The sequence below is a fragment of the Pantherophis guttatus genome, chromosome 11, assembly GCF_059756535.1.
Source record: "Pantherophis guttatus breed Tessera chromosome 11, ASM5975653v1, whole genome shotgun sequence".
NCBI lineage: Eukaryota > Metazoa > Chordata > Lepidosauria > Squamata > Colubridae > Pantherophis > Pantherophis guttatus.
This window is the reverse complement of record NC_142073.1, coordinates 1,918,302-1,939,539: the sequence shown is the minus strand read 5'-3', so window position 1 is coordinate 1,939,539 and position 21,238 is coordinate 1,918,302. Positions and strand designations below refer to the sequence as shown.

Genomic DNA, 21,238 nt, shown 5'->3' with positions numbered 1-21,238 from the left:
AGAGGTCTCCAACCTTGGCAACTTTAAGCCTGGAGGACTTCAACTTCCAGAATTCCCCAGCCAGCAAGGCTTAAAGTTGCCAAGGTTGGAGACCCCTGCTATACAGTCTCCCAAAAGATCATCTATATACTCTCCCGACACGCCCCAGCCTGCACGTCTTATAATTAGATGTTCAGAGCCGTGAGGCTACAATCTCCCAGGTTCAAAGTGGGTGGCTTGCTTTCTTTTCAACAGCTCTCTTTTTAACAAACAAAATAAAATAAAAACAAGGGAAGGAATGGAAAGCTTTGAGCCGTTCGTGGCTTGAAGAGTTGCTCCAAGAGCTGAATTCTGTTGGAAACTTGCCCATTAAGACGCCAAGGTTATGGTCTTGTTCGCCTCTGGTTTGCAGACGATGCCACCACTGGGCTGAACTACATGCTGGCTTACAAAACCACCCAGTTCATAACCCCAGACTCATCCCACATCATGGCTTTGGGCAATGGGAAAAACATTCATGATTAGGGCAACTGTAAAGCAAGTGGCTTCTTGGAGAACATCCCTCGATGTCCATGCCTTGACCAGCAAACACTGGTCTTCTCTTCATGTCACAGAATCATAGAATGGAAGGTGTCTTGAGGTCTACCCCCATGTCCACTGTAGGAATGCAGTACTTGAGTATCCTGGTCAGATGTCCTCCATCACGCCCCAAGTACCTCCAGCTTCATGTCTTCTTCTAACCACAATGGTGAACCTCACCATACGACATCCCAACAATGCCACCAGTTCATTCTTGCAAAGTGGTGCCCTTGTCGCCTGCCCCCGCTTTCCCAAATGCCAACAAAGAATTTCAGGCCACCAATACATCTCAAAGCAAGGAGACCTACCTTTCATTCCGATCAAGCTAGGATGATTTCATTCCAAAGACACAGGCCATGCATGGTGCTAAGCCACAACGATAGCGTGTCTTGCTTTTAGCTTAATGTAACATAATGAACCAAAGCCCAACAATTACAGCAGATCCTGGCTTAGGGTAAGGGGTAAATGCAGTTTAATTCTGCCTCCTGTCTAGTAAATTGAGGGCCAAGCCATAAGGCTGATCTGCTTGGAGAACTGGGAATATTTGGTAGCCTAAAGGAGAAGCAAGGGATTGGCGGGGAGCAACATGGTGTTGTATGACTTGAGGGAAGGATCCCTTCTCACCCTCGCATTGCCTGATCTACCGCTTATCTCGCCTAACCCAGAGAAGGCTCATGCTATTCTCCAAAGCACCAGAGGGCAGAACAAACGCAACGGATGGAAACTAACCAAGGAGAGAAGCAACCTAAAAATAAGGAGAAATTTCCTGACTGTTAGACCAATTAACCAATGGGACAGCTTGCCTCCAGAAGTTGTGGGAGGATTTTAAGAACAGACTGGACAATCACTATTCCAGAATGGTCTAAGGCCGTGATGGTGAACCTATGGCACGCATGGCAGAGGTGGCACACAGAGCCCTCTCTGTGGGCACATGCACCGTCGCCAGCTGATTTTCTGGGTTCCATCGCGGGCATGCACACTGAACCAGCTGGCCGGCACACATGTGCGGGAACCCGGAGAAGAGAAGGCGGCCAGCGCACATGCCAGCTGCTCTCTTCCGGGTTCCAGCACATGCGCTTCAAGTTTGGCACTCGGTGCCGAAATGGTGAACCATCACTGGTCTCGGGTCTTCTCCTGCTTGAGCTGGAGGTTGGACTAAAAGACCTCCAACCTTCCAACTCTGGTATTCTGTTATCTGCATCTACCAGCATGCAGCCTCCTGCAAACCCATCTCAGCTTTCACTTCAGAGAAGAGTCCATTCCAGCTTTTAATTTATCCCCTTCTTTGGGAAAGCAGCCAATCTGCTTGCTAAGATCTGGGAAGAGTAAACGGGCTCTTCTCCCTCTCTCTCTTCCGCCTCCAGACAGAATGCTGGAAAACACAGGAGTGGATTAAAAAAAAAAACACTTTTATTTTTATTTTTTTTTGCACACCGCAAGTAATCAAACCAGTTTTAGCAAGCCCCAGGCTGAGGATTTCGCAGAGGGAAGGCAAACAATTGCTCCTGAACGCAGCCAGTTCCCCCTCTCCATCAGAACATGCAGATAGTACAGCTGTGCGGTCTCAGCCCCGCTATCTTGTTAAATTGCCTTCGATGCAATGCAGAGGGGATCATGGCTCTGGCTTAGGGAAGGTTGTGTTTGCAGGCTGAAGAGAGGAAAGACCCTCAGTCCTCTAGGGAGGGAGGAGAAGGGGGTAGATGTGGAGAAGGAGGAGGGTGCCTGAGCAGGAGGAATGGTAGAGGAGGAGGAAGCATAGCTGTCAAATGCCAAAATGGCTACTCCTGGGAGCAGACCCCCTCCACTGGCCGAATGACCACTCATACCAGGAAATATTGACAAGCCCTCAAACTTCTCAAGGGAAGGGAGAAGCAACTTTTCAAGAAAAGAAAACTTGTTGGCCATGAAAGCAACTTCCACAGATAATTGGATTGTGGTGATGTTGAGGACTGGCCCCTTGGAAGACTGAGCTAGAGAAGGTCTTTCCATGTGGCCACAGAGTCAACACTGATTTCCTAGCACCATCTCCTTCTCCTCCTCCTCCTCCTCCTCCTCCTCCTCCTCCTCCTCCTCCTCCTATCATCCTCATCCTCATCTATGGGATCATGAGGCAGGCTGAGGGGCTGACATCCTTCTAAAAAGGTATAGACTAGAGGCCCCAGAAGCAAAGGACGGGAAGGCAGCCTCCAAATCAGGAGAACTGTAAAAACCAGAACTGAAAAACCAACAGCTGAGAAAAGAGCCAAAGCAAAGTCCTGTTTGGGGAGAAGAAGCTCCTCACTGGTTTCCCCAAGGCAAAACTGTCTCCAACCTTGGCCAACCTCCAACCTCCAACTTTAAGCCTGACAGATTTCAACTTCAGCTAAGCTGGCTGGGGAATTCTGGGAGTTGAATCCTCCAGGCTTAAAGTTGCCAAGGTTGGAGACCTCTGGTCCAGATGGTTGCCTCCCAGTCAGTCCTCTGATCTCTCAAGGCGCCTCCGATGATCACCTCAGCTCAGCCTTCTCTTTCTGCTGGCAGGCAGGCCCGTTTCCCAACAAGAGGCAGCCATGGCTGCCTGGAACATTCCCAGGAAATCAGGAGGTCGCCGGAGCCCTGCATTGGGTGTTTGCAGCAGGCCGCCATCTCCTTCCTTTGTTTATTGCAGTTAAAAGCATGCTTTAAAAACTATCATCCGGGTGCTGCAAAAGAACACGGGAACAGCACAGCCTCTCCTCCATGGAGCAAGTACAGCGTCCTTGCTATAGGGTGCAAGAAATCAGGACAGCCCTTGTGTCTCAGTAGAAACCTGGAAGGGGTTCCCCTTAAGATTTTTGCAAGCAGTGTGGGTGGGCCTTGCTGCTGCACCTGAGATACAGACACGCCTTCCTCCACATGGTGTCCTCCTATAGGCTGGACTTCCACTCCCAGCCCTGCATCCAGTATGGACCATGCAACCAAGGACAGGAAGAACTGAGGTTCAGCAGGTCTGGAGGACACCAAGTCAAGGAAGGTTGGTCTAGAGATGACACCTCCCTGCAAAACGAAAGGTTGATCCCAGCACCATGATGCTGCGAAGGCCCAAATCTCAGAGCCTGACCAGAGATTCAACCCTCCTTAGATGGCTTTCTTGGAGGCACCTTCTCATCCCCACTGCACATTGAGCTAGGCATGAACTCTGCCACGTGGAGCTTATGCTTTGCCTTCCCTCCCCACCGGAAGGGCGAAGGCCTTCCATGGTGCCAGGCTGCCAAGGAATCAAGGACAGCAGGAGCTCCTGAGGAAATATCTCCCCTCCGGTTGAGTGGGTCCCATCCTCCCCCTTGGAAGACCGCAAAGGCAGTATTTGGGGCAAGGAGGGGCCTCCAATGCATCTTCCCTGTTCCCTTCCTTCCCTCCCCCACTGCCTCCCCTTCTCCTTGCTATCTGTCAGAAAATCATCCCCACTGCACAGATAAGGAATAAATGAAGCCAAAGAGCCATCTGTTTGCAAATGCAAAGTATCTGCTCAATTAAGAGGAATCTGTCCAGCCAGATAAAGCATTTCTCATCCTTCCTGGAAGCCCAGAGCTTCCAACCAGATCCTATCAATCTCATCAGCCATCACAGCCCAGCTGAGGGGTTACCTTCTGCCCCCACCCCCTGGCATTCCAGGAAAGGAACGTACCCATCTCAGGGGTGGAAAAGAGGGTTGCCATTATGAGCAAAGAATTTACCAGCAATCAAGTCCAGTTGAGCAAGGAGGAGCCCCCCCAAAATTGCATGCCCATTCCCTCTTCTGCCCATCAGCCCCCCATGCCCCAAACAGGTGCTGCAACCCTCGGCCATTATCCATATCAAAGACCTCCAGATTTGGTTCCTGCAGATTCAGCAAGCAGAGGTCACCATCAGCAGATGGTCTCGATATTCCCTCACTCGCCTACTCATCAAAACAGCCCGAGGATTATTTTAGTGAGCCAGTTTGGCGGTGCGGCTGCTGTGACCCCGGAGAGATTGAGTTGTCAGCCACACGGTACTGACCCAGGCCAGTGCGTTACTTGAGAGCCGGCTGACCTACTGGCCTCCTTGACCTCTGCTTTGAGGAAATATGTCAGCTTCCTTTTGGAGAATTGGAGATATGATGACTTACTTGAATTCATGAAAGGAAGGGGGAGGAAGAAGAGAGAAAGGCAGGCCCACACCCAGGAGCTTTTAGTCAACAGAAGGATAACCAGGGAACTGGAAGGTACATAAAGGAAACCTCTCTAGGAAGTCAATGGATGCCTCTCTAGGAAGTCAATCCTGCAGATTAAAAAAGCCTTCCTTGAAATGAGCCCAGATGGAAGGGACAGACTCCCACCCGCCCAACTACAAAGAGAGTGTCTGAGAAGGAGCAGCCACGTTCATGGTTGAATTTAAGAGGCTGCTTGGCCTGAGAAGGGGAGCAAACACAGACCCATGAAAACATAGAGTTGGAAGGGCATCAAATCCACCCCATTGCTCAACCCAGGATCTGCTAAAGAAGATAGACTCATGACACTGGAAGGAATAGCTTGGCCTTTCTCTAAAGCAGGGATCTCCAAACTTGACAACTTTAAGACCTGTGGACTTCAACTCCCAGAATTCCCCTGCCAGCATAGACCCCCTGCTCTAAAGCAGAAGCAATGTTTTGGTTTGCACAGTCACCCAAGGCCGTGATGTCACTGGTTTGATTCCTGTAGTGGTATGTGGGAAGGACTTTGGAGATACAACCGCCAAGGGAACAATCAGATAAGAGGCAGCATAGCCCACAGATGGACAGTAGGTGGAGCAAGAGACTCAGAAGGGACTCTCCCTAGTTTCTTGGGCTATAAAAGAGAGGGCAGGAGATTTCTGCCTTCAGACTTACAAGATTCTGTTAAGTAGCCTTACAACAAAGTAGAATTTGCTCATCTAGTTATATTTCTTTCCCAGCCCAGTGGGGAAAACCAACATTTCAAAATTTTATGGAAATCTACCACTGTAGGTCCCAAAGCTGTTTTTTTTTTTTCCCAAAAGGAAACTGGACTTTCTTGGATTTTTTCTTTGAGAAAAAAAAAGAAGAAGAAAAAACTGGAGTTAGAACCGAAGAACCTTCTTGGATGAGATCTCACCTGCCTCTCCTCTTTCTCAAGCCTGATCCGATGCTTACATAAGTGCTCTCACATACTTTCAAAGTTACCTCCATGTTCCTCAACATTGAGACACCAGCCTGTAGTTCTGCTTTCATGCCACTGGACAGGTTAGGTCAATATCTCCAGATCTTGTGGTTGGTCCTTCATACCTTGCCGGTTTGGGCATGAATCAGATCTTTGAAGCCTCTGGGTGAGCATAACCCAAGAAGAGACACGTTCACCTGAGGACTTCCAAGAGACTTCTAGGCAGCTCCCTTCCTCATCCCTTCCTCTCCCAGGTCAACGCTGTGAATTCCCTTTCAGGGTGTGCCACAGGGGAGTTGTAGGAGAGAGCAACAGGACTCATCTTGCCTCCTCGGAAGGCCAGGAGAAGACCAAGCTGCCCACGCAGCGCGGTGCCTTTCAACTGATCCCAGCCCATGAGATCCTCCACGCTGCAAGATCTCCCAGCCCGAAGAGGGTGGCAATCGCTGCCTCACCACAAAAATGAATCTGCCTAGAAAGGATTAAATCTCGCTAGGGCTCCAGAACAACGTTCAACCTGGAAAGCGGACCTCAACCACAACCCTGGGTCGAGCTTGCCAAAATGGAAACCACAAGGACGTTGAGAGACATCTACAAAGCAGCTGCCCTGCCCAGGTGTTCGAAACCACCTGAGCTCCTCTGATGAAACCCACTTGGGAAGAGACGTTGAGCGTTGAGGAGAGGAGCCGATTCCTTAAAAGGAGCAAAACCTTTTCTCCAACAGTGGTTCCTGCAAGCGAGACCCACAGCCTGACTCAGCTCAAGGAAGGCAGCAGCCAAATGTTTTGCCCACTGTTTTGATTTTAGCCCCCCTGCATTCTGCTTTTTCTCCCCGAGACTTCCGTCCAGGTTACAGAGAAGGTCCCCCTCCCTCCTTTCGTCCCCAGAACCACCAACTTTCAAGGTCAGCTGTCCAAAGTCAGAAGGCAGAAAGAAACACCTGAACGTTGTTTTTTTTTTTTTGGCTCTACAAAAACAAGCTCCTACCAATAAAAAGGATGCCAGCTTGGATGATCAGACATGGGAGTGAAAAAGTGATAATTCCTCACCCCCAAATTCTGCCTGTTTTTAGCCCCCGATTCCTCTTCAGTTGCATTGCATGGTGTAGGCGGTTGGGGTGGGGGAGCATGATCTCTGCACAGATCATCCAACTTCTATTTGCAAGAGGTGAGGAGAGGGGCACCCAAAGGCCATTTTATAGGTCTTCCTAAACCACCCTTTTTTTATAGACTTTCTTGGCCATTTGAAGAGAGTCTAAAATGGGCAAATTGCTGCGTTTAGCGCCCTCTCCTGGCCCAAATTGCACCTACAGCTTGGCTCAGCCCAGATCAACTTACAGGCAAAAAGTCCCATCCGTGCAGCTGCTATTTTGCTACGGTACCAAAACATGTTTATACTTCCAGGCAATAAATTCTCAATGCAGTTTAGCGGGAGAGGCTCTAACGGACAGACGGCAAGAGCATATAAAACAAATTCAAACCAACCAGATCGGTGTTTCTCAACTCTGGCAACTTTGAAGAGGTGTGGACTTTAACTCCCAGAATTCCCCAGCCAACCAGCCACAGAAGAAAGGGAAGGAGGGAGGGAGGGGGAAGGAAGGAAGGAAGGAGAGGGAGGAAGGGAAGGAAGAGAGAGGGAGGAAGGGAGGGAAGGGAAAAAGAAGGGAAGGGAAGGAGCCTAGCTGAAGGTTTGCATTCAGAGCTCACTAAGTGTCAGATAAGGAAAATTGCCACTGAACGTCTTACCCCTCTGCCCTCTTTTACGACCTCAGTGAAATGATTCTGATCTATTCCACACTGTTGGAAATGCTCTGGATGCTCTCGGAGGGCGAGGAAAAAACCCAAGAGCCATTGTTCATTTGCACCAATGCAAATGCATGTAAAACACATTCAGATGAACACCTGCCAGAGGGGTGGGCATGAGGGGGGGGGAGAGAGAGAGAGAGAGAGAAGAGGAACAGCCCAGAAGAAGAAGAAGGAGGAGAAGGAGAAGGAGAAGGAGGAGAAGGAGAAGGAGAAGGAGAAGGAGAAGGAGAAACTTGGCCAGAGGGCGGCTTTCCTGGCTTTTCAAAAGAATCTACTTCCTGCCCACATAACCGTTTGCTCGCAAGCATCTTCCTCTCTTCAAAGAAATGTTTTCTTTCTTCTGCCCTGAAAAGGGCTGGCTTAGAATATTTGGGGAAAAGCAAGAAGCCTTTTCTCCACTCCTGCCAGCATGCTTATAAGGCCACCTGCCTCCTCTAGCTAAACTGGGGTATATACCTGTTTAGTACTTGGATGGGAGGCCACCAGGAGATCCCATTGGGAGATTGCTAAGTAAAACTAGGGACTCCTCCGGAGCTGAGCTTGACTCGGTGGTGTCTTCCCCGCTTCCCCAGCTGGAGAGCTGTACTTGCTAAAGATTCGATCCTCATCCACAGGCAGTCCTTGAGTTATGACCATAATGGAGCCTGATCATTATGGTAATCAGTCATAAAGGACGGACCCAATTTTACAATCTTTTTGTGGTGGTTGTTAAGCAAACGCTGCCGTCATTAAGCAAACCCATGGATTGCAAGGGTCCGGTTTTGGGGGGGGGGAAACAAAAGCCAGAAATAAAAGACATTTTTGGGCAAAAGCATCATAAAACGCAGTCCTGTGCCTGTGGGATCATGCAAACGTTCGTCGGTGCAGACTGGCTGCCGAGCCCCCAAAGTGCAGCCCCGTGTCAGTCAGGGGGGCGTCTGACTGTCCAGACTTCTAACGTGGGTCATCCGTATTCCCCCAAGTAAGTCCATCGTAACTTCAAACGGCCGCTCGGTCATAAACCGAGGACTTCCTGTATTTCCTCTTCCTGTAAAAGAGCCCAGAGATTTGAGGAGAGTGACTCCCAAAATGCCCATCAGCAGAATGTGGGGATGCCCCCATTTCCTTGGGCTTTCTCGAAGCCCCTGCCGCATCCATCATGCTGCCCCATCCTCTTCCGGACCCCCAGCCCACCCCCCTCCTTATTTACTGAAGGCGGGGGAGGGGAGGGGAGAGGAGGGGTGAGAGATCTGTTTCCAGCAGATGGAGAGTGAGGTGAGGCCGGGAGGAAGGCAGCCCCCTCCTCCCCCCCCCTTTCTCAGCAGGCAGAGGAGTTGAGGTGGGGGAGGCGGGAGGGGAGGGCTGGTCATTGTTTTCCTGCTTTTTAAGAGGGGGACCCTGCAGACAGATCGGGGTCAGGGGGGAGAGCAGCCGTAAGTGGCTTATGGCTGTGGGGAAGGGGCTGAAGCTGCAGCCCCTGGGATTAACAAAGACAGCTTGTGTTCTCCACCGGGTCATGTGGAAAAGGCCGGCCGCCCACCACCACCACCCCCGTCCCTTAGCCAGCAAAGCCAGTCTTGCTTCCAAGGCAGGGGAGGGGGGGTCTACAGCAAAGGGGCAGGGTAGCCTGGAAGCAGGAGGGGTGGGGGTCTCCCAGGAAAAGGGGATGCTGGCCACTTCTGTATCATCAAAGAGAAGGATTGCAAAACTGATCACAGGGCAGTCATTCCATCTCAAGGCAAGGTAGATTTGCAAAGGGTTCTGTCCAGGGTTTAGCACTATGGTCCTCACTTAACGACTGCCCTGTTTAGCGACCCCATGAAATCCCGGAACTACTGCAGCATCCTGCCGGCTCCCAATTGCCATTTGCACACTCCACGGCCAGATTCCCACATGCAATCCAAGGAGGATCCAGTGGTAAAATCACAAAGGACGGTCGCATGATGTCGCACTTAACAACTGCACTGCTTAGCAACAGAGGTAACGGTCGCTAAGCGAAGACCACCTGCATGAGGGAACACAACGGATGACTTAAATAGTGCGAGGAATGCAGCGGTTCTTGCCACGCTTTCAGCAATGGCTTGAAGATGAGTGGACTTCACCTCCCAGAATGCCTCTGCCAGACGGGTTTAAGGTGCTGGCTGGGGAATTCTGGGAGTTGAAGTCCATGCATCTTCAAGCTCTAGAGCAGGGGTCTCCAACCTTGGCAACTTTAAGACTTGTGGACTTCTACTCCCAGAATTCCTCCACTAGACAGGTTTAAGGTGCCGGCTGGGGAATTCTGGGAGTTGAAGTCCACAAGTCTTAAAGTTGCCAAGTAAAGTTACCCCTGCTCTAGAACGTGGCATTTTGGGGGACAAGCCCAGCTTCTTCCGTGCTGGGAGGGAGAGGATCTCATGCCAGGAGGAGCTCCCAGGATTCACCCCAACCATTTGGCCCTCGAGTTGGGTGGCCACAACGCAATGACCGCATCTCCTGGCAGGCAGCTCTTGAACCCACAACATACTGAAAGGCCAACAATCCCACTGCACAGCCAGCCTCCTCCAGGGGTTGTGGGAAGCCAGCTGTTCACCGGGTTAGTTTGGAGACCGGCCCCTTTTGAATGCCTGCAGGTTTACAGGAGCTATCCTAAGTGAGACCAAAAGTCTTGGATGCCAAAGAGGTGGTGTTAGAAGATACAAACCACCACGTGCGAGAGGCGCACGGAAGCAAGTGTTGTGTTAAGCCTAGATTTGCTCCCGTGCCCCGTGCATGTAGGGAGAGGAAGTGGTTTTAAAGCAGGCGGAGAGTGAAGCACAGGCCACCCCCCCCCCTTGCGAGATTGCCTTGCAAAGTAGAGCTGCCTCTCCAGGTTGCGTTTCACAAAAACGAAACACATTCAGCCACTGGCATGCCCACGCATGCACACACACACGCACACACACACAGAGAGAGAGAGAGACTGCACACATAACCAGCACAACCCCCTCCCTTCCCTTGTCCTCTTGCATTCCTCTTTGACACAGGTCAAACCCTTAAGCTTCCTTCTTTTAATCTGCTTCACAAGCAAGCGGCAACTGCTGCGTGAATCTCACACACATTTCTGCAAAGCCAATAAAGGGGCCGGGAGAACCACTGGGCCGGTCAACAGGAGGAGACCCCAGAAGTGTGCAAGAGGCACAGATGAAACCATCCCCCCCCACTGGTCTTAGCAACCTGGCAGGAAACCCCCGGCCTTTGCACCCTCCCTTAAGTGCTTCAAAAGGCCATGTGAACAGGACACACTGAACTTGCGGCAAGACAGAGACCATCCGGTCTTCAGGAAGGGAGGTCGGGGAGGGGGTAAAATCATGCAGGGGGGAGGGAGGAGGAAAGGGGGGGTGAGACGTATAAACTTTCAGTGAATCTTGGAAGGTGTCCTTGCAAACTGGGGTGCAGGAAGGCCTGGGGTTTCTGGTCTCTTCCAAACGGCCAAGCTCAAAAACGAAGAGAATCGCAAGATCCATGGATCTTAGAAGGAGCCACCAAGATCTCTGCTTGGAGCAGGAATTTGAGCCCCCTACAAGTCTCCAAAGCCAGGCAAAAGTGAGGAACCGGTCTCCTTCGGGGTAACTTCAAGGCTGTCATTGCCCATCTGGCATTCTGCATCGGGCTAAGGGATCCCCACTCCTAAAGGATCTTGTAATTCTCCAAAACTGCAGCACAAATATCTCTTCTTACTCTTCAAAGGTGAAGTCTTTCTTCAAGGCAACTCAACTCCCCAAATCAGGTTTGTTTCCTTGGTCCTTCCCCCCCACCCACCATAGGCAAAAGGTTGCGGCTGTCTTCCAAAAAGCGTTTCCAACTCTAGCCTCCAGCCTTGGGATCACCTGGTGGTCTTCCATCCAAGTACGAAGCACCTCTGATCCTGCTGAGCCAAGCCGAGCCAGGTGCTGCCTCTGCTGGAGACCTCTTCCTGAGCTCCCAAATGTCCTGCAAGATTTTAGCAAGGCATCCTGTGGCCAATAATACGGGAAGGTGGCAAGCAATCTTAGCCTGAGCTTCAGAGTTTGTCCTTCTGCCCCTGGGCTGTTATTCAACAGGAGCAGCTCCTTCTCCTCTCCCCACAGCTGAGCCTTGAGACCAGAGCCTGCAACACACCCTGGCTAGTCTTGTTCGCTCTTGCACTGCCCCCTGGCGGCCCTGGGGAGAAGCCACACTCAGTTAAGTCAGAAGTGGGTTTCTGCCCCCCACCCCCCACCCCCACTCCGTTTTGCACCCCAAGAGCTGTAGAAACAATGGGCCACTTTGCATGCAACTCTTGCAGTCCTGGAAACAGTGCAGAGAAGAGCAACTGAGATGATTAGCGGACTGGACTGGAGGTTAAAACACGTGAAGAAGGGCTGCAGGAATTGCGTATGGCTAGTTTAAGGGAAAGAAGGACTAGGGAAGATACGATAGCAGTCTTTCAATACTTGGGGGGCTTCCACAAAGAAGAGGGGGTCGGCCTCTTCTCCAGAGCACCAGGAGAAGGACAACAAGCAAGGATGGAAACTAACTCAGGAGCGAACTAAGGAGAAATTTCCTAACAGTGAGGACAATTAGTCAGTGGAAAGGTTTGCCTTCAGAACTTGTGGGTGCTCCATCACTCGAGGTTTCTAAGAAGAGATTGGACAACCATTTGTCCGAAAGGGTAGATAGGTTTCCTGCTTGAGCAGGGGGTTGGACTGGAAGACCTCCAAGGTCCCTTTTGTTATTCTGTTCTGTTATTCTGACGACTCTTGGCTCTCTCAGGGTGGCAATAATCATGGGGGAAAAGGAGAGGAAAGAAGGCTGCCCACCCCTTACCGAGCTGGGGCAGAGGAGATCTTCTGAGCCACTCACTCCCCAAACTCCAGAGGGCTCTGCTGCTGCCCTGCAGGGACCCCAGCTGGCCTCCCACCCTCTTTTCTCTCTCAGGTATCCATTTCAGACCCTCCAAGAACCCTTGCCACCTCCTTCTCAGAGCCCATCTCCTGGGAAGAGGGCAGAGCCCCAGGAATGGGTCCAAAGGGCTGGAGATGCCAACGTTGCAGGAACTGAGGCTAAGGCAAAGCCCCCCAGGTGCCCCAAAGGCCAGCTCTCTCCCATTCGACTGAGCCCAACAGGTTGCTGCATTTAGGACAAGCTGCGGAAGGCAGCTAGGAAAACCCTGGGGAGTTCCCCTTCCTCTACCCCGAGCAAGACGGTGCCAGAACTGTGGGGCAACCAAGCAGTGCAGAACGGGGACAATCAGCAGGCATGGAAGGATGATCACTGCCAGCCCAAACACGAAAAGGCAGAGAAGTTGGCAACACTCACCCCCAGCCATTCACCCCTCCCAGCTGCTTCTCCCACACTTCCTTCTCACCTCCCCCCCCCACACGTATGTGTGTCTGCCTGCGCACATGCCGAGGGGCAACTGCAGGCATGAAGCACCCCCCTCTCACCTCCCCTCCTCGAAGCTGTCGCCAGCTGGTCTTCTGAAAACCCAGTTAAAAGACCCCGGTTGCCATGGGGCTGAAGGTTAAGCCACAAAGTCGTAAATCAGTTCCGACAGGACAGTTTCCAGCTTTATTTTGGGTGCACCAGAGAGTGTCTCTTCAGCTTGCTTTGGGCCCTGCCGCTTGAAACTTGGACCTCAGAACTATATTGCTATGGCTCATTTCTATCAAGCATTTCAAGTTGCAATCTATGGGCCTCTCTAAATGTGAGTTACTTATAGGCATCAAAACCAGAAGCAATAAATAAAAGTGATTTTTTTAAAAAACGAAGGTGGTACAAAGACCACATCGGCTGAGGGATTCTGGGATTTGAAGTCCACCCATCTTTAAAATGCTGAGGTTGAGAAACGTTGATTTAACCAAACTTGTTAGGTGCAAAATGGAAATAGAATATATAATAACAGAGTTGGAAGGGACCTTGGAGGTCTTCTAGACCAACCTGCTCCCCAAACAGAAGACCCTACACCTGTTGGAGGGGTCACTTCCAAGTTATGGACCTTCTTTGTGTCTCATGCTTTTTGACATGTCCAACTAGACTAGGCTAGACTAGACAAGCCAAAAATTTGCAGGAAACCAGCCAGGATAGAGCCAGCAGCCCTGAGTCTTTGGGCTGGACATCTTCTCTGTCCTGGAATGCTCAACCATCCAGCCAACCAATACAAAGTCAGTATCTCAATATTCTTTGAACTGATGTTCACCGCTGAAAAATATCTGGGCTAATTTCAGAATGTCCTTCCCTCTTCCTCCACCTCCTTTTTTGCAACCTCTTGAAAACCATCTACCCTACTCCCAAAGGGTACTGCGCACTCAAGACCCTGTTGTTCCGCCAGGCTGGGTTAGCAACATAATTTTAAATTGGATGTTTTAAATTTTGGGGGTTTTAAATTAAGCCAAATTTATTTAATATTTTTAAATTATTTTAAATTGATGTTTTTAAATAGGCTGTACACCGCCCTGAGTCCTTCGGGAGAAGGGCGGTATAGAAATAAAATTATTATTATTATTATTATTATTATTATTATTATTATTATTATTATTATTATTATTATTAAATATGTCAAACCAAGCTGCCTTCGAAGGTTTTTCGTGACAGCTTGGAGGCAAGTGACAATCAGAAGTCTTTTTTGACCCAAATTTTTAGAGCGATCCATCAAAGCACAAGGGAACAGGACAGCCCACCATAGTGTCAACTTCCGGATGCAGCTAAAACCAAGCATGGAAGAGCTAGCATTATTTTCAAACATCTGGGCAGCCTCTTCCCACAGGGTTCTTTCAAGTGGTGGAGACTACAAACCCCATTATCCCAGCCAGCACACCATGCACATCTGAAGAGGAGACAGTTGGCAAGGCGCTACTCAAAACTATTTGCCGGGAATAGGATGGTCTCCCTTTTCAACACACCCCAAATTTTCTTGGTTCTGAAGCCAGCAGGGAAAGATCGGGATGGATACTGACATCTCCCAGATGGTACCCACATCAGGAGGAAGATGGGACGTCACCCACTTTAATGGCTTGGTCTAAAATTCTTTGACACCAACATACTTTCAACACAATTAATTTAGAACAAGACAGCATACTGGGAATCGGCAGCAGGCGAAGAGGCCACCTCCTCACCTGTTCTGCTGGTGACAGGTGTCCCAGAAGGACTAACTCAAGGAACTGGGATGATGGATGAAGTCAGGGACCAAAGAACCATCCACCTGGAACAGTCACAGCTGCAGAAGCCAAGTCCAGAAAGCAGATGTTCAACAGCCTGACTTTATTCATCTCTATCATAGTTTAGGATTTGTTTGTTTTTTTTACAAAAAGTTTGTAGTCCTCAGTGGGCAATTTGAAGATGTGTGGACTTCAGCTCCCATGCTAGTTGGGGAATTCTAGGAGTTGAAGTCCACACATCTCTGAGCTACCAAGGTGGAGAAACACGGCTATGGAGAAAGACTACAGCCTGCTTGCTCTGTTTCACTTTGTCAAAACCCAGAATTTGCATTCCCACAACAGAGCGTGTGTGTGGCCGCACGTGGCATCTTCAGATATCTCAGGCAAGTTACTGATGGGAAGGTTTGAGGGTTGATCTTCCACCTCCCACAGCATATTCTCTCCCATCTTTCTCTCTAGCATTATTTACACAGTGTTGTGCGCCCTGGCAGTGCGATCCCCAGGAGTGTTTTAGTACGAGTTGTGTTCATGACCACAACCTGGAGAGCAATAGATCCTGGTGAACAGCCATACATGTAGAAGAATTAACTCAGCAGCCACAAAAACCAGAGGGGGAAATCTCACTGGGAGCTCATCCTCACGAGGTTCACATCAAGAGAATAAACTTCAGGCAAACACACACAGAGAGACAAGACTCACAAAGGCAACTGCGAAGCTCAGCTGCACCTGTCTCTCTCTCTATTTTTTCCAACAACGCACCAGTTGGCAGAACTAAAAGCGTGTAGTAAGTTTCCTAAGCCAGACCAACATAAAGTCTTGAAAAGAGCAAGTCCTGGAATAAACACCAGCATCAAAGTGAGCGAAACCCGTTCCCTTCTCCAAACTTCTAATTTATAGGAAAAGATTTTGATTTCTGCCAGCCTGGGTGCCGTTGACCCCCCCTCCCCCATCTTAAAAGGTTCAAAAAAATGCCAATTTCAACCAGGAAAGGTAAATTTTCACTGTCCATCTTCACCCCACCCTACCCCTAAAAAACCCCCACTTCTCCATCACAAACAAGCAGGTGCAGTTGGCAAATGGAGCTTAGCTGAAACTTTTCCCAACACTGCAGATTTCCCCCCTAGTAAAAAAACCAATAAGAGCACTCCAACACATCATAAGGTAAAATATATTACAAAGAGGAAATAGGGATGCCCAGTCTTGGATCTAAGCAACAAGTTTTTATAAAAGGGGAGGGGGAAGTTGGCCTTGTAAGTCCTGCCCTGCCAAAGAGAAAGAGACACACAGAGAGAGAGAGACACACACAGAGACACAAAACCAAATACAAGAATTTTGGACTTCCTTTCGATCTATCCATCTCAGTGCTGGAAGCCTTTAACAAAAGCTGCAGTTTCTGGAGGGGGCAGCAAAGGTCCCTACTCCCCCAAATCCACCTTCTCTCCCTGAATCCTCCCCCCGCTGCAAATCAGGAGTGGGGGGGGGGAATCCCAGACAATGAAAGTCCATCCCAGTCTAGGATGCACGTACCTTAAAACCCGAGAGAGAGAAAGGGAGACTTCACAAGGCACAAGACACAGCCAAACCGCTACCCTCTCCTGGAGTGAACTGATGACAGATTGGGGAGGGGGAGGACCACGAAGGGGAGGGAGGGAGGGAGAGGGAGGGGGAGGAAAGAGATGGTGGGGGAGATCTTTGTGAATCCCTCTTCTCAGTCTGGAGGTGATGGGAGCGCAGGAAGAAGGGAAGAAAGGAGGACGGATGGACGGATGGATGGAGAAAGGGGAAACTTACAAATCCCCCACTAGCAGAAAAATCACACGATGGGGGGAGGAGCTGGGAAAGGTGGGGGGAAACAGGACTGAAAGGGAATTTCCTGCAATGGCCTCGTGTTTGGGGGCGAGGGGGGGGTGCACAGGAGGAGGGCGGATTTCTGCGCGAGAAGCAAATCAGAAGAGGCAAAACCTTGACACAACAAAGAGACAAGCAGCGCAAGAGCAGCATACGGTGGGGCAGCCTGTAAATTAAACATAAAGGGGACATTAGATAATTAATGAGTGGCTGCCCGCCTGCAACGCCGCCCCCGGGGCAGAGCCAGCCACTGCTGGCACAAGAGGCGGAGGGGGGGGGGGGCAAGCAGCCCACACCGCGGAACCAATCGGGCTGCAAGGAGGCAGGAGAAAGTCACGGGGAGGCTGAGAAGGAAACCACCTGTAAGGGCCAGTGCCCCACAGCCCCACGCCTAGGATGCCAGCTGCTCTGGCTGGCATCTGCTGGGGCTCTCGCCAGAAAGAGGAAGGGGTGTTAGGTTAGGTTGGACGCCGGATCTGGAGTCGGAAGCTGGGAAGACAGCAAGCTGGACGAAGCAGAGGAACAGCTCCCCCCAACGATGCCCCTCCCCCCCCCCTCCGGTTTTGAGTGCCAAACACGGAATGGGGTTTGGCACTCGAGGGGTTTTTGAGGCTCTCTGAGCTGGGTTGTTTTCTTGCAGATGTTTCATGGCCCAAACTAGGTAACATCATCAGTGCTAGAAGAGAGGGGGGTTTGAGAGGAGGAGGAGGAGGAGGAGGAGGAGGAGGGTGGAATCCTTGGTGCTTTCTGAGTTTGGGGTTTTTCTTGCTGACCTTTCAGGGCCCAACTAGGGAACATCATCAGTGCTGATGTTGAGGCTTAGGTAACACTGATGAAAAGTCAGTGTGGGCCCTGAAAAGTCAGCAAGAAAACTGCCAAGCTTAGAGAGCACCAAGGACCCCTCATTTCAACCCTGAGCTACAAATATTCTCTTCTGTCGGTACTAAGCGCTCCAAGTGCAGCCACCTAATTGGTGCGGAATATCAGTGTTGAAGTCACCCTATTGAGGAGAGAGGTGGCATATATTGTGGCACAGACAATGCCTGGCATCCTGGTTTCCTCTGCAGCTTGGCACACAACAGAACCACCCATCACTACCTTAACAGACCATCAATCTCCCTCCCTCCCTCCCTCTCCTCTTGTTTCCTCCCAGTTCCTCATCTGGGGGGCTGCACACAAGCAGATGCCAGAGGGAACCTGACCAGGATCCAGACAGGCAAAAAGGGGGTGGGGGGGTGGGCAGGGGCGTAAGGCACACAAAACACATTTCCCCCCCCCTCTTCTGAGCACCCCTTTGAAATGCAAAGCGTGTTTGTCCTGGCTGGCTCAATTGAAGCCTCCTTCAGCCTTTGAGTCACATCCAGGCACACAAAGGCGAAGGGGAGGTGGGGGCTCAGGGTGGGCCAACACACTCCAACCTGCCCGCCCCGGCTCTGGCCCGCACATTGTCCTAGGCCGAACAAATGCTCTTATTAATCTCTGTCCCAACTGCAGCCCCCACCCCCCGTGCAAACACCCAGGCGCAAAGCGGCTCTCGCTCTCTCCCCCCTCTCTGAGGGTGTGTGTGTGTGTGTGTGTGTGTGTGCGTGTGTGCGTGTGTGTGTGCATTACACCCTGCATTAATTGTCTCTCCAGCCTCCAAGGACAGCCGGGGTGAGTCACGGAGCAGATGCTGAACACGGGAGTTCAAGAGAGATGGGAAGGAGGGCAGCATGGCAATGAAGCTGAATTCTCCGCAGGTCAAGATGGCTGCTAAGTCAATACCCGGGCGCTGTTTACCGAGAAGGGGTTACCGAAGCAGCTGTTCCTCCCATCTCTCGATATCTTTCACACACACACACGCACACACACATACAAGAAGAAGAAAAAAAAGACAGCAAAAAAATAGGGATTAGGGAGCGTCTGCAAAGATTGGCCGCCAGCCGAGGATGAAAAAAAAGGGGACTTGTATTAGTCATGCAGGATTTGCAGCTGTAAAGGGAAGTCGATCTCTTTGCAGAGGGTGGGGAGGGGGAGACTGGCCTTGTCAGAAAGGGGAGGGGGAGGCACAGCTTCGCTTCTCCAAAGGGCAGGGATGAAGCCAGGATTCGGGGCTTGCAAATGCCAGGAGGAAGAGCACAAAGCCAGTCCTGTGCCAAGCCAGGAACGGATTCCCAGACGCAGTTGGTTATTTCGGACAGAACAGAACAATAGAGTTGGGAGGGACCTCGGAGGTCTTCTAGTCCAACCCCCTGCTCAAGCACAAGAACCTATTACCTATACCATTTCAGGCAAGTGGCTGTCCGGTCTCTTCATAAAAGCCTCCAGTGATGGAGCCCCCACAACTTCTGGTGACCAGTTGTTCCACTGGCTAATTGTTCTCACTCACTGTTAGGAAGTTTCTCCTTCAAATGGTCACTAAATGAACTTGTTGTAACTTGAGGACTAACTGTGCAGTGCCTTATGGCCCGTAATTGTCAGGCCGATGTTTCTGCCAACCTGGTTACCTGTCTTTTTAAGCCACGATTTGCTGAGCCATCCAAGCTTCCCTGCCTGGTTCACCTCTTACGCAAAGCCCAAACTGTGGTTTGCCAAGCTGGGTCCCTTTCAATCGAACCAAACCGCCATCAAATCGTGGCTTGGCGTCCATGAATTCCTGGGAGCCGTCTTCCTTTCCTGCCGTCTCCTGTTGCAAGGAAGCCAAATAGCCCATCGCAACATGTTGCGCAGGCTGGACGGGCGAAGGGCTGACACACAGAAGCAGCTTCCTTGGAGAACCCAGCCAAACCAGAGACGCCAACAGCTGGCGTTGCCGTCTGCGATCTGATGTGCTCTGTACTTAAGAGGCCTCCAGAAAAAATATCCCGAATCCTTTCTGGGCATCCCCCCTTTCCTTGTCAGAGCGCTAGCCCCTCCTTCCAGCCCAAAACCGCCTCTGGCCGTGTCCTGGCGGGGGGGGGAGGGGGCAGCTGCTGTTAATGTTTTGCACAATCTATCCAGAGTTATGAATCAGAAACCACAGGGCTGGCCAAGAGCTTCAGAGGGAGGGAGGGAGGGAGGGAGGGTGCCCTCCCTGCACCGAACAATGCAGGAAGCCAATGGCTCAACTTGGAACAGACCAAGGGAAGCCTTGTTGACAGCTGAAGGAGGAGGGAGGTCTTGGCCCAAGAGCAGAGGCCACTCCAAAGAGCCCAGAAGGCAGGAGATCCAAGGCTAGAGCAACTTTCCAAACTATTTGGGCTGTCCCTCAATGGAAGAGCTGGCTGGAGAACATCTCAAAGAAGAACCTCAAGAGCCTCTTTCTCGGCCTGGAGTCCAGAGGAATCCTAAGGGGTTAAGTTCTGCAGGCATAGACCTGGTTTTGGAGCTGCCCCTGATCTTCACTCAGTAGAACCAACACAGGGGTGAAATCCAGCAGGTTCTGACAGGTTCTGGAGAACCGGTAGCGGAAAATTTGAGCAGTTCGGAGAACCGGTAGCAGAAATTCTGAGTGGTTCTGAGAACCAGCAAATACCAACTCTAGCTGGCCCCCGAATGGGGAGGGAATGGAGATTTTGCAATATCCTTCCCCCAGGAGTGGGGAGGGAATGGGAATTTTGCAGTATCCTTCCCCTGCCACGCCCACCAAGCCACACCACGCCCATCAAGTCACGCCCACAGAACCAGTAGTAAAAAAAATTGGATTTCACCACTGAACCAACATCAACTGTTGCTGGATCTTGAAAACGGCTGGCTTGGAAACTCTGGGAGCTGCTGAAGTCAACCCAGTTTAAAGTTGCCAAGCCTGAGAAACACAATTAGACAATCCAATTTGGAGGGGGAATTATAAATAAATGCAAAATGGCAAGAACCCCATTCAGGAAGGGATATTCTCTCTCTCTCTCTCCGATTTTATCCACTGGTTCCAAAAGAGGACCTCTTCTCATGTGGCCTCCCGGTGTCCCGGTTCAAGTCCTCTGCGTATTTACGAAGACGGGCTCCTCGTTTTACGGTTTTAACTTTAATGGCGCCAACATTCACGAGGACCTCGTGTCAATTAAGGGATCCATTTGCTAAGCAGAAGCCGTTTTTGAGGGCTGCGAATTCCTTAACCAGCCGATGGGTTGTTTGTCTCCAACCAGCTCTGAAGAAGAGCAACTGGGAGGACTCCAAGCAAGTGTCCAAAGAGAGGCTCCGGGAGACCATTTTCCTTCCCAGCCCATCTGCTTTCCGGCTGCTTTCTGCCTCCTGGTGCAGTTCAATGAGCCTCCACCAAGTCTGCTGTCTCCACGAGACCCCAGAGATTCTGCCCTCCCCACATGCAACAAGGGGGGCGGGGGGAGAAGAGAATTGGGTTTGCAGCTGCTTAAGAGCATCGGAAGCAACTCAACTGAGGAAAGCCCCATCATCTCCAGGATCAGGGACTTTTCTTGGAAAATCCCCCCCCACCTCCCACAGTAGCAAGGAACTTCAGTCCTCCTCCTGTTCCCCCAAACTGCTTCTCTTCAGCCAAAGGAAGAGGGGTGCTGCCCCCACATACTGCCATCAGTTTGCAATTCAAAACAGAAGTGTCCTACACGCCAGGGAGCGACTAGGTTCTTTTTCTTAAAAAAAAAAAAATAATTCCCAGGACCCCGTCTGATTGTTTGGAGGAAGGACATGCATAAAAAAGATAGAGATTGTTTCTGTGTTGATTACCGTGTTTCCCCGAAAATAAGACCCTGTCTTATATTTAGCAACCACATAGATAAGATATTTCTGCAGGTAGATCTGCTGTTTTTTCAAATCTCCCAACGTGACCCATCACTATTGTATCTGA

At 50.7% G+C, this 21,238-nt stretch overlaps 1 protein-coding gene across 3 annotated transcripts in view; it reads right to left on the bottom strand.

The window, feature by feature from the left end:
- The window catches only part of GSE1 (Gse1 coiled-coil protein), a 243,324-nt gene that overhangs the window by 199,014 nt on the left and 23,072 nt on the right, over positions 1–21,238 (bottom strand). The window contains exon 1 of one of the 3 annotated variants that reach the window (XM_060682476.2): positions 16,141–16,225. The exons of the other annotated variants lie outside the window; for them this stretch is intronic. The gene's annotated coding sequence lies outside the window, so the exon portion shown is untranslated. Of the gene's footprint in view, positions 1–16,140; positions 16,226–21,238 lie in introns of those variants that run through there. 3 annotated transcript variants of the gene reach the window in all.